The 8,624-nt window shown below is 44.5% G+C and overlaps 1 protein-coding gene across 1 annotated transcript in view; it reads right to left on the reverse strand.

Annotated features, from left to right (window-relative positions):
- Positions 1-274, reverse strand: part of LOC126162883 (leukocyte elastase inhibitor-like) — a 185,777-nt gene extending 185,503 nt beyond the window's left edge. Inside the window, exon 1 of the mRNA XM_049919678.1 lies at positions 258-274. The gene's annotated coding sequence lies outside the window, so the exon portion shown is untranslated. The remainder of the gene's footprint in view (positions 1-257) is intronic.
- Positions 275-8,624: the final 8,350 nt, after the last annotated feature.

Consider the following 8,624-nt stretch of genomic DNA (forward strand, 5'->3'; position numbering starts at 1 on the left):
GGTCGCGCGGTTCCAGACTGAAGCGCCTAGAACCGCTAGGCCACACCAGCCGGCAATTTCCGTTTACTGTGATAAAGCCGGCCTACTGTCACTCAGAACTCGTCAACAACATACATTAGTAAACTTCACACAATACGATAATCATGTATGTCCAGCACTTCTGAAACTAGAATACTATGCACTCTAAGCGATCCAGTCCTCTACGCAGTTCTGTAAAGTGAGAAAATGCATTCAAGCGGAGGAGCTGTAGTACTTACAGCGACCACTCCTTCGGCTGCGCGACGCCAAACTGACGCCAACTGGCTGGCGAGGTTATGGAAACACTTTCACTGCGCATGCGCGGCTGCCCGAGGTCTAACGTGGAATTCTTTCTCCGTGATGCGTAGGAACGTCGATTTTAGCTCCAGATTAGCCGAACAGTATCGCACGTAGGCGGCGTCAGTAACTGCAATTATTGAATTGTAGCAAATAGCAGTGATGTGTATATGTCCAATGCAGATCCCCTTAGTGACAACAGAACAAAAATTACTAATTTACTATTAACCTCAGGGCAGTTGTCAAATTTTATTAGTAGGCTACGCTAGCAACGTCCTAATATCTTTAACTTGGATGCAAAGTGGAGGCGAACTTCATTTCTAACTGAGCAAAGGAATCACACAAACACAAATGGACTTCCATGAAAATAGTATCACGATGATTTTAAGAGAAGGCTAAACAAAACTCAAGTTCAAGCTAAATAGTTGTCTACTATTACCGATCTCAGAAGCAGTTCAGAAAACCGAAGTGCCAGTTGAAAAAAGTGTTTACTAATGAGACTGCTCTCATGTGAATATAGGCTTCCAGCCTCCAGAAGTGTGTTCTGTCCGTTTTATACAGTTCAGCATACTGTCATTTCCCGCTTTTTTTTTTGCAACAAAATTTTCACCATTAGCTACATCTGTGAAACTGCACTTATCAATGCAATTGGATGCATATCACACCCCACTGCAGAAGCTAAGTATCAGTTCTGAGCTCACACTGCGATTGGAGAAAGTGACTCAACGATGGCATGACCAGAGGGATAATTTGTACACAAAGATATATATAGAATTCTCTGTCCTCTTTGATCTCTGTCCGTGGTCACTCATTATCATTCAATAAACGTTTGTTAATATTTGGCCCAGTGGGTTAATGCAGCTCTGATTCGAAGAATTTAGCTTGCGCCTGATGGTCTAATAAGAAATAAAACAGTTTTCTTGATATAAAATAAGATCTATCAGAATACACAGTACGAACGTAATTTATTGCGAGAGCTGCGCGGGAACAGTTCATCACATCTTCCGTGAATAATTTGCACGACAGTTTTAATTATGTAAAACCGGTTAGTTAACCAATCACTTAACTCAGTCTTATTCGAAGGCAAATGCTGTCACTTTGTGAATGAGCATATGTAATAACGAAAATTATCTGTTTAGTAAAAGAGATAACTGTTTTATTCTTTCACATAGCATGCTCTACACCTTCACGAGAGAATAAATGAAAAATATCTAAGTAAGAGAATTTCTTGAGAAAAAGCATTTTCAGTTTGTCCGTAAGATTAACTTTGCTTTCCATGAATTTAGATTCTTGGGTAAGTGACCGAAAATTGTTGCGACAACTTATTTTTAATTATTATTATTATTTCTGTCCAACGATAATGAGTTACTAAGTGTTTGTTTGTGTTTGTGTGTGTGTGTGTGTGTGTGTGTGTGTGTGTGTGTTTGCAAACTGAAGCTGGAGTCAGCCCAAACAAATGCTGCTCATCACGTCTCTAATGCGACGTCCAGTGTCGGATGGGAAGCGACGGATTGTTAGCCGTTGAAAACAAAAATTAAGGTCCAAATTATTCTAGTGGCATATTCGTTTTACCAATACGTACACTACTGGCCATTAAAATTGCTACACCAAGAAGAAAAAAATGGCTCTGAGCACTATGGGACTTAACTTCAGAGGTCATCAGCCCCGAGAACTTAGAACTACTTAAACCTAACTAACCTAAGGAGATCACACACACCCATGCCCGAGGCAGGATTCGAACCTGCGACCGTAGCGATCGCGCAGTTCCAGACTGTAGCGCCTAGAACCGCTCGGCCAACTCGGCCGGCACACCAAGAAGAAATGCAGATGATAAACGGGTATTCATTGGACAAATATACTATAACTGACATGTGACTACATTTTCATGCAATTTGGGTGCATAGATCCTGAGAAATCAGTACCCAGAACAACAACCTCCGGCCGTAATAACGGCCTTGATACGGCTGGGCATTGTGTCAAACAGATCTTGGATGGCGTGTACAGGTACAGCTGCCCATGCAGCTTCAACACGATACCACAGCTCATCAAGAGTAGTGACTGGCATATTGTGGCGAACCAGTTTCTCGGCCACCATTGACCAGACGTTTTCAATTGGTGAGAGATCTGGAGTATGTGCTGGCCAGGGCAGCAGTCGAACATTTTCTGTATCCAGAAAGGTCCTACAGGACCTGCAACATGCGGTCGTGCATTATCCTGCTAAAATGTAGGGTTTCGCAGGGATCGAATGAAGGGTAGAGCCACGGGTCGTAACACATTTGAAATGTAACGTCCGCAGTTCAAAGTGCCGTCAATGCGAACAAGAGGTGACCGAGACGTGTAACCAGTGGCACCCCGTACCATCACGCCGGGTGATACGGCAGTATGGCGATGACGAATACACGCTTCCAATGTGCGTTCACCGCGATGTCACCAAACACGGATGCAACCATTATGATGCTGTAAACAGAACCTGGATTCATCCGAAAAAATGACGTTTTGCCATTCGTGCACCCAGGTTCGTCGTTGAGTACACCATCGCAGGCGCTCCTGTCTGTGATGAGCGTCAAGGGTAACCGCAGCCATGGGCTCCGAGCTGATAGTCCATTCTGCTGCAAACGTCGTCGAACTGTTCGTGCAGATGGTTGTTGTCTTTTAAACGTGCCCATCTGTTGACTCAGGGATCGAGACGTGGCCGTACGGTCCGTTACAGCCATTTCGACTGCTGGTGATACGAGGCCCCATCTTCGCGGTGTAGCAATTTTAATGGCCAGTAGTGTATTAACAGAGACAGTAAACCACGAGGAGTGAGTACTCCACCAGCGACAGGACTGCCGTGGCCCCCACTGACTATTACCTCCATGCAGAAGCGCATTGCTCAGTCGCTCCCGGAGTACTGATTATTCTTCGTGTTTTACTGTTTCTGTTAATACATATCGGTAAAACGGTCATCGTACTAAATTAATACGGTAAGGCTCTACCGAATGGGGACGTAATATTCCGATGTAAAAATAATTTTGTTTGAAATGGGGAACAAACCGACTTATCTCGTCGTCGCTGGGCGTCGAATGAAAGATGCGATGAGCAAGATTCTTTTGGTCTGACACCAGCTACACTGTGCAAAAATGAAATTTGAAATATTACCAAAACATCAGAGAAAATGTGCCTGGCGGCCAGCATATACACTGCTGGCCATTAAAATTGCTACACCACGAAGATGACGTGCTACAGACGCGAAATTTAACCGACAAGAAGAAGATGCTGTGATATGCAAATGATTAGCTTGTCAGAGCATTCACACAAGGTTGGCGCCGGTGGCGACACCTACAACGTGCTGACATGAGGAAAGTTTCCAACCGATTTCTCATACACAAACAGCAGTTGACCGGCGTTGCCTGGTAAAACGTTGTTGTGATGCCTCGTGTAAGGAGGAGAAATGCGTACCATCACGTTTCCGACTTTGATAAAGGTCGGATTGTAGCCTATCGCGATTTCGGTTTATCGTATCACAACATTGCTGCTCGCGTTGGTCGAGATCCAATGACTGTTAGCAGATTATGGAATCGGTGGGTTCAGGAGGGTAATACGGAACGCCGTGCTGGATCCCAACGGCCTCGTATCACTAGCAGTCGAGATGACAGGCATCTTATCCACATGGCTGTAACGGATCGTGCAGCCACGTCTCGATCCTTGAGTCAACAGATGGCGACGTTTGCAAGACAATAACCATCTGCACGAACAGTTCGACGACGTTTGCAGCAGCATGGACTATCAGCTCGGAGACCGTGGCTGCGGTTATTACGGCCAGAGGTGGTGTTTCTGGGTACTGATTTCTCAGGATCTATGCACCCAAACTGCGTGAAAATGTAATCGCATGTCAGTTCTAGTATAATATATTTGTCCAATGAATACCCGTTTGTCATCTGCATTTCTTCTTGGTGTAGCAATTTTAATGGCCAGTAATATATATATATATATATATATATATATATATATATATATATATATATATATATATATATATATATATATATATATATATATATCCGACCGTTGTGGCCGAGCGATTCTAGGCGCTTCAGTCCGGAACCGCACTACTGCAACGGTCGCAGATTCGAATCCTGCCTCGGGCGTGGATGTGTGTGATGTCCTTAGGTTAGTTAGGATTAAATAGTTCTAAGTCTAGGGGACTGATGACCTCATATGTTAAGTCCCATAGTTCTCAGAGCCATTTGAACCATATACATATATACCCAAATTTGCAACAACATATTTCTTCATTTGACAATATGGTAACTATATAAGAAAATCTTTAAGCTTTTCTTGCTTAATTTTATAGACTAAATACCATCTGCATGAAGGCGTACCGAAAGCAAATCGTGTACATAAAATAAATAAATGTGTTTTCGAAATAAAATGAAAAACATGAGCCTCTTTGATGCCTTTTTAGTAATTCGGACCCTCCCCCCGTTTTGACAAAAATTCCAGCTATGTCCTTGGATGTACCGGTACCGTATTTGTCTTTTCTCTTCACTTCGAGGATTGCATTGGGAACATGAGTGAACTTCAGATATTTGGTTATCCTTCTGGCTACACCTTTAAGGTTGTGAAGTACCTCTAGAAACATAAAATCTACCATCAATATGTTGACGAAGCCCGCTGTACAGCCTTTGAATGCAAAATTCAGATATTTCGTTCGTGGAAAAAGTTCCCTGCTGTCAGTATGCACTGGAGTGCAAAACTTAAGGACGAAAGTAACTTTCGAATGATACGTCACGACCAAGTAACAGCGCGATTAAACTTGGACCATTCATAGAAAGTACTGCTGCGCTGTAGTACCGAAGGTGACTGAAATACACAATGAGACGAACAGAAACGATACTCTTCTTCAAAGACAATAATTGTCCTGAAGACATCGCGATTCACGATGGCCTCCTGGACATTACAAAAGGCGCGGCATGTGAACACCACGGACGGCGATACATGCTCTGCAGAATGTTTCCATCCAGGCCACAAAGCTGGTACAGAGCTCTTGTGATCGAGCGTTCAATTCCTCCACCAGCGCGGTTCACAACTGTTGAATGGTCGTCGCTGAATGTGGACGTGCTGCAGTGAGTCTCCCCAACGCATCCAACACATCATGTGTGTCCCTTGGAAGTCAGATCAGGAAGCTGGAGAGATCTGGAGAGGTTCAATAAGAGTCCCTAATCGTTCTTTCCACCAACCTGTCGTCTTTTAAAGTTGTGTCGCCAGCGCAGAAGACAGCTCCCCAGTCGTGGGATCTTCTTCGACGGAGGCTGCAATGCTGTCATCCCGAACCTGTGATTGGGCTTTTTATGGGATGCCACTTGCCCAGGTTAGTCTCTGTATCTGCAGAGGGCTTGATCTGTAGCACTGACAATGATGATAGGTGACGCCTCCCATTAATGTATCCATTTTGGTTATATGTTAAATAATTTTATACTGTGTTTTACAACACTCGACATAGCTTTCTTAATTGTACGGTAACTTTTCTGACAACTTCCGATATAGAGTACGACATGTCCGTTGCTCCTGAACGACCGAAACATACACTCCTGGAAATTGAAATAAGAACACGGTGAATTCATTGTCCCAGGAAGGGGAAACTTTATTGACACATTCCTGGGGTCAGATACATCACATGATCACACTGACAGAACCACAGGCACATAGACACAGGCAACAGAGCATGCACAATGTCGGCACTAGTACAGTGTATATCCACCTTTCGCAGCAATGCAGGCTGCTATTCTCCCATGGAGACGATCGTAGAGATGCTGGATGTAGTCCTGTGGAACGGCTTGCCATGCCATTTCCACCTGGCGCCTCAGTTGGACCAGCGTTCGTGCTGGACGTGCAGACCGCGTGAGACGACGCTTCATCCAGTCCCAAACATGCTCAATGGGGGACAGATCCGGAGATCTTGCTGGCCAGGGTAGTTGACTTACACCTTCTAGAGCACGTTGGGTGGCACGGGATACATGCGGACGTGCATTGTCCTGTTGGAACAGCAAGTTCCCTTGCCGGTCTAGGAATGGTAGAACGATGGGTTCGATGACGGTTTGGATGTACCGTGCACTATTCAGTGTCCCCTCGACGATCACCAGTGGTGTACGGCCAGTGTAGGAGATCGCTCCCCACACCATGATGCCGGGTGTTGGCCCTGTGTGCCTCGGTCGTATGCAGTCCTGATTGTGGCGCTCACCTGCACGGCGCCAAACACGCATACGACCATCATTGGCACCAAGGCAGAAGCGACTCTCATCGCTGAAGACGACACGTCTCCATTCGTCCCTCCATTCACGCCTGTCGCGACACCACTGGAGGCGGGCTGCACGATGTTGGGGCGTGAGCGGAAGACGGCCTAACGGTGTGCGGGACCGTAGCCCAGCTTCATGGAGACGGTTGCGAATGGTCCTCGCCGATACCCCAGGAGCAACAGTGTCCCTAATTTGCTGGGAAGTGGCGGTGCGGTCCCCTACGGCACTGCGTAGGATCCTACGGTCTTGGCGTGCATCCGTGCGTCGCTGCGGTCTGGTCCCAGGTCGACGGGCACGTGCACCTTCCGCCGACCACTGGCGACAACATCGATGTACTGTGGAGACCTCACGCCTCACGTGTTGAGCAATTCGGCGGTACGTCCACCCGGCCTCCCGCATGCCCACTATACGCCCTCGCTCAAAGTCCGTCAACTGCACATACGGTTCACGTCCGCGCTGTCGCGGCATGCTACCAGTGTTAAAGACTGCGATGGAGCTCCGTATGCCACGGCAAACTGGCTGACACTGACGGCGGCGGTGCACAAATGCTGCGCAGCTAGCGCCATTCGACGGCCAACACCGCGGTTCCTGGTGTGTCCGCAGTGCCGTGCGTGTGATCATTGCTTGTACAGCCCTCTCGCAGTGTCCGGAGCAAGTATGGTGGGTCTGACACACCGGTGTCAATGTGTTCTTTTTTCCATTTCCAGGAGTGTAGTTACGCGTCCGTTGCTCTAGTACAGGGGTCGGCAAGTAGTTTTCAGTGGGGTCCGGATTCGGTATAAAATTTTTATGGAGGTCCGAAAAAAACTAATAATTAAAAGGTACTGTTTTTTATTTCGTTTTCAAGTCGAATTAGTTTCCAAAAAAAGGGTAAACCAAGTAAAACAAGTAGTTCTCAGCCAATATTGTAATATATTCAATGTGAGGAATTACATCGACGGTCTTGAGTCAGTTTTCTAAAGTTCGGTGGACGAGGGGTACAGCAAATGCGAAGTATGTCTTCGAGGTGGGCGTCCGTCAACCTTGACCGATATGGGTTCTTCGAAAAATTCATTTTCGAGAACGACGATTTGCATATATATGTCGAACAAAACATAATGGCCAGACTGATAGCTACTTTCTTACCATTTTTATATTTTTCTGAAACATGTTTACCCCAAAATTCTTCAGTGGATACAGTTTTATACATTTCCAAAGAAATATCTTTTTGCATGTCGATTATTTCCACTTGAAGTGAAGACTTTGAAACGCTGAACAACTTAGCAGACACATCAGTCCATTCTGCCGATTGTAACGGAACATATTAAAGGCTTTACTGTACCGAAGTATGCGATACCCTCCAAATTCAACCAGTTTAACGAGTATTTATGATTATAGAAAAGTTATTGTGTATGTTAACAATGATTGCGTAACATGTCTCCATAAACAGTCAACCCATTAAATTATACTGAATAACTAACCCACACAAAAGTTAATATCACTTGATCACTGATACAGCAAATGTCATCATGTAAAAACACTGAGTTCATCTTAAATAATTAATATGAAGTACGAAAAATAGTGTACAACTTAGGTATTTTGGATCTCCTTAAATAAAAATCACCCAGTGAAACCTATTTGTTCACTAGGAGCGGTTTCACTTAGTATTCACGAAATCAATCCTGTTTTAGACGAAAACCAATGTATTTCTTAATAATTCATGTTAATTACTTATTTATGCAAATTAGAGAAGTCAATTGACAAACTTCTAGAAAACGGACTTTTTGTAACAAAGAATTATTCTGTCAAGTCAACAAATCTGTCTGTCATTTTAATAACATGTTAAATTATGTCACTCGATGCAAATTAATAACTTTTCTGCACAAATTATGATAACAGATGTACATGTGACTTGTAAACTATATCTCTTTTTAGTAGTTCTTTGACAATGTTATAAATACGAGCAGCAAGAAGGGTCGAGAGGCAGTCGGAATGTCAATTTGGTACAGTGTGTTTGTGTGTTATTGTTTGAGGTGGATAAACAATGCAAAG

The sequence above is a fragment of the Schistocerca cancellata genome, chromosome 2 (genome assembly GCF_023864275.1).
Source record: "Schistocerca cancellata isolate TAMUIC-IGC-003103 chromosome 2, iqSchCanc2.1, whole genome shotgun sequence".
Classification (NCBI taxonomy): Eukaryota; Metazoa; Arthropoda; class Insecta; order Orthoptera; family Acrididae; genus Schistocerca; species Schistocerca cancellata.